Source organism: Lutra lutra, chromosome 3 (assembly GCF_902655055.1).
Source record: "Lutra lutra chromosome 3, mLutLut1.2, whole genome shotgun sequence".
NCBI classification, from domain to species: Eukaryota; Metazoa; Chordata; class Mammalia; order Carnivora; family Mustelidae; genus Lutra; species Lutra lutra.
Genome location: NC_062280.1, coordinates 46,645,735 through 46,654,086, shown reverse-complemented (window position 1 = coordinate 46,654,086; position 8,352 = coordinate 46,645,735). Strand labels below are relative to the sequence as shown.

The 8,352-nt window shown below is 38.7% G+C and overlaps 1 pseudogene; it reads left to right on the top strand.

The window, feature by feature from the left end:
- The first annotated feature begins 6,720 nt into the window (after positions 1-6,720).
- On the top strand, positions 6,721-7,939 carry LOC125096025 (glyceraldehyde-3-phosphate dehydrogenase-like; annotated as a pseudogene).
- Positions 7,940-8,352: the final 413 nt, after the last annotated feature.

Here is an 8,352-nt window from a genome sequence, read left to right as displayed (position 1 = left end):
AATGAGTAATGCAGTCCTTCTACTTTTTGTGTGCATTTAGTTGCTATCGCTTTGCTCATAACATTATTTTTAACAGTTGTTTATCATTTTAATTATGTTTCTTGTGCCTTAGCATATAGCTGGATTTGTTTTATTCAAACCTTACAGTTTTTCTCTTTTGACAGAGAATTCATTGCATTTACATTTTGTCTGATGACTTTACACCCTTCTCAATATTATTAACACACTAGGATAATCTATGGCAGTGAAAAGTGAATGATTTATTGCTATAAGCAACAGCATACATGAATATCACAAATATATTAATGAATAAAGGAAGGAAGATATAAAATAATACCTAGTATGTAATTCCATTTACATAATTCAGAACAGACAAAAGTAATCTTTAGCATTAAAAGTTAAGACAGTGATTACCTTTGGAGATTAAAAAAAAGTATTAGAGGGTTTCTGTATTGAATATTTTTGTTTCTTTTGGCTAGGTAGTGGTTTATACAGGTGTGTTCCTGCTTTCAAAATTCAATGAGTTGTATACTTAGATTTTTTTGAGCTTTCTCTTAAAATGATATAGTTAAAAATGTTTATTAAATGGATATCGGGGAGGGTATGTGCTATGGTGAGTGTTGTGAAGTGTGTAAACCTGGCGATTCGCAGACCTGTACCCCTGGGGATAAAAATATATGTTTATAAAGCTGTTAAAAAAAAAAAAAAAAAAAAAAAAAGAAAGAAAGGATGAATCCCCAAGTTTTGTAGCAACATGGACGGGACTGGAAGAGATTATGCTGAGTGAAATAAGTCAAGCAGAGAGAGTCAATTATCATATGGTTTCACTTATTTGTGGAGCATAACAAATAGCATGGAGGACAAGGGGAGATGGAGAGGAGAAGGGAGTTGAGGGAAATTGGAAGGGGAGGTGAACCATGAGAGACTATGGACTCTGAAAAACGATCTGAGAATTTTGAAGGGGTGGGGGGTGGGAGGTTGGGGGCACCAGGTGGTGGGTATTGTAGAGGGCACGGATTGCATGGAGCACTGGGTGTGGTGCAAAAATAATGAATACTGTTATGCTGAAAAAAATAAAAAAATTAAAAAAAAATGTTTATTAAATTTTTCTGATCTATAAACACAATCATCTTGTCTGCAAATTGAACTTTTAATTCTTTTCTAAGTTCTAGTTCCCTGGACCTTTACATTTTTATTGAGTTTTTGTGTCCATGTGCTTGTATTTCCTACATAATGTTAATGAGCGAGACAAAGGCTATTGCATCATTGACCTGTTTGCAGTTTTAGAGGAAAAACTTTTAACATTATATTATTTAAGGGTGGTATTTCCTGTAAGTTTTTAGAAGATGTCCTTTATGATGTTAAGGAAATTTCTTTGTTCCTATATTGCTAAGAGTGTATAAAAACAGCATTTCACCAAATGCTTGTGTTATATGTATATTCTTCCTCATTCTCTTCATGAGTTAAGTTACCTCAACTGATTTTTTAAGTGTGTAACAAATTTGTATTTCTGAAGTATATGAGTTGGTTGTAATGTATTCTATCTATCTATTATCTATCTATCTATCTATCTATCTGTCTGTCTATCATCTATCTGTCTGTCTTTATCTGGCTACAGTTATACTTTTCTTTTAAAAGGTTTTTTGTTTGGGAAAAATTTTCCATATATATTTATTAGGGAATTGGGCCTGTAATCTTATAATGTCCTCATCAGATTCAGGAAGCAAGGTTATGCTGGTTATTACAAAATGAGTTCATCAGTGTTCCTTCATTTCTATTTTCTGAAAAGGCATGACTATGCTTCTATCTTATATTGAAAAATCACTGAGAGAAATTCCTGTGTCTATAATTTTTCCAAGTGGAAAGTTTGTAATTTCAGAGTCAATGTCTTTATATGAAATTATCATTCAGCTTTTAAATTCATTCTTTGGTTGGCTTTGGCAAGGTTGTATTGCTATAGGAATATTCATCCTTTGCATCTACAGTTTCATTTTGGCTTAAGTTTGTTCATAATATCCCTCGTCATTTTTTAAATATTTATGAGCTCTACATGATTTCCCTTCTCATTCCCAATATTGGTTATTGATGACTTTCTCTTTTATCTTCATCTGTCTTGCTGTGTGTGTATCACTTTCATTAGCCTTTATAAAGAAAAATTTTTAATTTGGTTGACCTTGATATTGAGTTTTTATTTCTTAATTAATTATTTTTTGCTCTTATAATTATCCTTTCAAAAAATATTTTTCTTTCAACTTTGTTTTTTTAAATTAAAATTTATTTTATTTTATTTTATTTTTTCAGTGTTCCAAGATTCATTGTTTATGCACCACACCCAGTGTTCCACATGATACATGCCCTCCTTAATACCCACCATCAGGCTCACCTAACTCCCCACACTGCTCCCCTCCATAACCTTCAGTTTGTTTCTCAGAGTCCACAGTTTATGGTTCATCTCTCCCTCCGATTCCCCCCAACTCACTTCTCCTTTCCTTCTCCCAATGTCTTCCATGTTATTCCTTTTGCTCCACAAGTAAGTGAAACCATATGATAATCGACTCTCTCTGCTTGACTTATTTCACTCAGCATAATCTCTTCTAGTCCTGTCCATGTTGGTCCCTGTTGATACAAAAGTTGGGTATTCGTCCTTTCTAATGGAGGCATAATACTCCATAGTATATATGGACCACATCTTCTTTATCCATTCATCTGTTGAAGGGCATCTTGGCTCTTTCCACAGTTTGGCAATTGTGGCCATTGTTGCTATGACCATTGGGGTACAGATGGCCCATCTTTTCTCCACATCTGTATCTTTGGGTTAAACAGCCAGTAGTACAATTGCAGGGTCATAGGGTAGCTCTGTTTTTAATTTCTTAAGGAATCTCCACACTGTTCTCCAAAGTGGCTGCACCAACTTACATTCCCACCAACAGTGTAAGAGGGTTCCCCTTTCTCCACATCCTCTCCAACACTTGTTTACTGTTTTGTTAATTTTGGCCATTCTAACTGGTGTAAGGTGGTATCTCCATGTGGTTTTGATTTGATTCCCCCTGATGGCTAATGATGATGAACATTTTTTCAAGTTTCTGTTAGCCATTTGTATGTCTTCTTTGGAGAAGTGTATGTGATGTCTTCTGCCTATTTTATTGATGTGATTATCTGTTTTTTGGGTTTTGAGTTTGAGGAGTCCTTTATAGATCTTGGATATCAGCCCTTTGTCTGTAGTGTCATTTATGAATATCTCCTCCCATTCCAATGGGTTGCCTCTGCTTTCCTTAGGTTAAATTTAATCTGCCAATTTCTTGAAGTGGCTCCCATTGTTCTGTTGAAAATACAGTTACCTGTCTTATGAAGATATGACTTTTTCTGTATCTGCCTTTAGATTTTCCATCTGAATATGGTTTTCATCTCAGTTGTTACATGCCTAACTACAGTGTGGTTTTTTTTTTTTTAAATATCCTATTTGATGTTTCATCAATTTTGGACTACTCGTCTATTATATATATTCAAATATGGTCCCAGGTCATGCCTTCACTTCTTAATTTGATAAATATCAATTATATATATGTTAAGATTTATTAACTTATCCCCTATGTCTCTTATTACTTTTCCAGTATTTTTTATCCTTTCGACTCTTCATGCTTTTGAGTATGAATATTTTCTTTTGATCTGTATTTCAGTTTACTGATTCTTTCACCAGCTATATCTAGTCTTTGTCAATCCTATCCATTGTATTCTCAATTGCAGTAATTTTATTTTTTAATTTATACTTCTAATTCCTTGAACATATTTATTTCAAATCCCTGTCTGAGATGTCTTATAGATGTTTCTAATGTCTACTTTTTTTTTAAGATTTTATTTATTTGTCAGAGAGAGAGAGAAAGAGAGAGAGAGATCACAAGTAGGCCGAGAGGCAGGCAGAGGCAGAGGGAGAAGCAGGTTCCCTGCTGAGCAAGGAGCCCGATGTGGGACTCGATCCCAGGATGCTGGGATCATGACTTGAGCCGAAGGCAGCCGCTTAACCAACTGAGCCACCCAGGCGTCCCGTAATGTCTACTTTTTATTTTTGTTTTTATCACATTTTTTCTGAATGCCTGGTTACTTTTGATTACATGCCAGATAATAAATATTTTTCAGTGCAGGGGTAATTTGAGATGCTGGATGATGTTAACTCTTCTCTGAGAGAGTTTCCTTTTGCTGCTACTCAGAAGTCAGAAAAACAAACCGTGACCACATTAATTCAATCAGAATCTAAGATCTGGATCTGGGAAATATTGTGAGACCTTGTGAAAGCTGGTCAACTTGAAGTTTGCTGCTACTTCTAAGATGTTGCCCTTTCCACTCCCTCCTATTCATTGCCAATTTTTGCTGTCATAGCCACATGAATGTGCCAGTCACTTCTTAGCATCTCAGTATCAACCTTAGAAATTGACAACTTCCTTAAAGGAGAAACCCTGAGTCTCATATGGTTTGTCTCCCTCTCTGATTTCTTCCCTTCTACCAGTCAGAATGGCAAAAAGTAACAAGACAGGACACAACAATTGTTGGCAAGGATGTGGAGAAAGGGTGTGGAACACTTTTACACTGTTGATAGGAATGCAAGTTGGTACAGCCACTCTGGAAAACAGTATGGAGGTTCCTCCAGAAGTTAAGAATAGAGCTACCTTATGACCCAGCAATTGCCTACTGGGTATTTACCTCAAAGATACAGGTGTAGTGAAAAGAAGGAGCACATGCACACCAATGTTCATAGCAGCAATGTCCACAATAGACAAACTACAGAAGGAGCTGAGATGCCCTTCATCAGATGAAGGGATAAAGAAGATGTGATCCATATATACAATGGAATATTACTCAGCCATCAGAAAGGATGACTATCTACCATTTATATCAACATGGATGGAACTAGCGGGGATTATGCTGAGTGAAATAAGATGAGACATCCAAACTGATAAGGAAGAAGACAAACTCAGTATTTGCAGACAGTATCATACTCCTTGTTGAAAACCTGAAAGACTCTGCCAAAAGTTTGCTAGGACTAATACAGGAATTCAGCAAAGTTGCAAAACCTGAAATCAACATACAGAAATTTGTTGCATTTCTATACACCAATAATGAAGCAGCAGATAAAGAAATCAAGGAATCAATCCCATTTACAATTGCACGAAACCCCATAAGATAGTCAGGAATAAACCTAACCAACAAGGCTTCTCAAGAGTCAGGGTTGCAGAAAAGGTGGTGGGAGGGGAATATGGTAACTGGGTGATGGACATTAAAGAGGGCATGTGATATGATGAGCACTGGGTGATATACTCAACTAATGAATCATTGAACATTATATCAAAAAATAATGATATACTGTGCCTTGGCTAATTGAATTTAAATTTTAAACACATAGCATGTGACCATTCTGAGAGTCATTTCTCTAAAAAGGGTAATCTATTACATTTATCTTTGTTTTGATTTTTAATATGTTTAAACTTATACCTCATGTTTCTTCTTATATTATATATTAGCCATTTTTCTTACCTTTTTTCTAACTAGTTTCTGTATAAATTATTGATATTTTTTCTTTCACTTTTATTCTCAGTATTTCAAAATTACACACTTATTAATCTAGTAGCTACTCTTAGATTTTTTTAATTTTTTTAATTTTTTATTTCTTTTCAGCGTAACAGTATTCATTGTTTTTGCACTGCACCCAGTGCTCCATGCAATCCATGCCCTCTCTAATACCCACCACCTGGTTCCCCCAACCTCCCACCCCCCACCCCTTCAAAACCCTCAGATTGTTTTTCAGAGTCCATAGTCTCTCATGGTTCACCTCCCCTTCCAATTTCCCTCAACTCCCTTCTCCACTCCATCTCCCCTTGTCCTCCGTGCTATTTGTTATGCTCCACAAATAAGTGAAACTATATGATAATTGACTCTCTCTGCTTGACTTATTTCACTCAGCATAATCTCTTCCAGTCCCGTCCATGTTGCTACAAAAGTTGGGTATTCATCCTTTTTGATGGAGGCATAATACTCCATAGTGTATATGGACCACATTTTCCTTATCCATTCGTCCGTTGAAGGGCATCTTGGTTCTTTCCACAGTTTGGCGACCGTGACCATTGCTGCTATAAACATTGGGGGTACAGATGGCCCTTCTTTTCACTACATCTGTACCTTTGGGGTAAATACCCAGTAGTGCAATTGCAGGGTCATAGGGAAGATCTATTTTTAATTTCTTGAGGAATCTTCACACTGTTTTCCAAAGTGGCTGCACCAGTGGCTTTCTTATACACTAACAATGAAAATATAGAAAGGGAAATTAGAGAATTGATTCCATTTACTATAGCACCAAGAACCATTAGATAACTGGGAATAAACCTAACCAAAGAGGTAAAGGAACTGTACTCGAGAAACTACAGAACACTCATGAAAGAAATTGAAGAAAACACAAAAAGATGAAAAACCACTCCATGCTCTTAGATCGGAAGAATAAACATTGTTAAAATGTCTATACTGCCTAGAGCAATCTATACTTTTAATGCCATTCCGATCAAAATACCCACTGGTATTTTTCAAAGAGCTGGAGCAAATAATCCAAAATTTTGTATGGAATCAGAAGAGACCCCGAATTGCTAAGGAAATGTTGAAAAACAAAAATAAAACTGGGGGGCTCTCTGCTCTTCCCCATTCGACAGACAGCCGCATCTTCAGGTGCATTGCCAGCCTCGTGCCCGAGACACGATGGTGTAGGTCGGAGTGAACGGATTTGGCCGTATTGGGCGCCTAGTCACCAGGGCTGCTTTTAACTCTGGTAAAGTGGATATTGTCGCCATCAATGACCCTTTCATTGATCTCAACTACATGGTCTACATGTTCCAGTATGATTCTACCCATGGTAAATTCCTCGGCACAGTCAAGGCTGAGAACGGGAAGCTTGTCATCAATGGGAAGTCCATCTCCATCTTCCAGGAGTGAGATCCCGCCAACATCAAATGGGGCGATGCTGGTGCTGAGTATGTTGTGGAGTCCACTGGGGTCTTCACCACCATGGAGAAGGCTGGGGCTCACTTGAAGGGCGGGGCCAAGAGGGTCTTCATCTCTGCTCCTTCTGCTGATGCCCCCATGTTCGTGATGGGTGTGAACCATGAGAAGTATGACAACTCCCTCAAGATTGTCAGCAATGCCTCCTGTACCACCAACTGCTTGGCTCCTCTCACCAAGGTCATCCATGACAACTTTGGCATTGTGGAGGGACTCATGACCACCGTCCATGCCATCACTGCCACCCAGAAGACTGTGGACAGCCCCTCTGGGAAGCTGTGGCATGACAGCCGAGGGGCTGCCCAGAACATCATCCCAGCTTCCACTAGTGCGGCCAAGGCTGTAGGCAAGGTCATCCCTGAGCTGAATGGGAAGCTCACTGGCATGGTCTTCCATGTCCCCACCCCCAACGTGTCTGTTGTGGATCTGACCTGCCGCCTGGAGAAAGCTGCCAAATATGATGACATCAAGAAGGTGGTGAAGCAGGCATCAGAGGGCCCCCTTAAGGGCATCCTGGGGTACACTGAGGACCAGGTTGTCTCCTGCGACTTCAACAGTGACACCCACTCCTCTACTTTTGATGCTGGGGCTGGCATTGCTCTCAATGACCACTTTGTCAAGCTCATTTCCTGGTATGACAATGAATTTGGCTACAGCAACCGGGTGGTGGACCTTATGGTCCACATGGCCTCCAAGGAGTAAGAGCCCCCTGAACCACCAGCCCCAGCCAGAGCAAGAGGAAGAGAGAGGCCCTCAGTGCTGGGGAATCCCTGCCCTAACTTACCCCCCAAAACTTTGATAATCTCCCAACCTCCACTATTTCCATCCCAGACTCCCTAAAGAAGGGGAGGGGCTTGGGGAGCCCTACCTTGTCATGTACCATCAATAAAGTATACTGTATCCAGCCAAAAATAAAATAAAATAAAATAAAAAATAAAATAAAACTGGGGACATTACGTTACCTGATTTCAAGCTTTACTACAAAGCTGTGATCACCAAGACAGCATGGTACTGGCATAAAAACAGACACATAGACCAGTGGAATAGAGTAGAGAGCCCAGATATGGACCCTCAACTCTACGGTCAAATAATCTTTGACAAAACAGGAAAAAATAAACTGTGGAAAAAAGACAGTCTCTTCAATAAATGGTGCTGGGAAAACTGGACAGCTGTATGTAGAAAAATGAAACTCGACCATTCTCTTACACTGTACACAAAGATAAACTCAAAATAGATAAAAGACCTCAACGTGAGACAGGAATCCATCAGAATCCTAGAGGAGAGCCTAGGCAGTAACCTCTTCGATATCAGCCACAG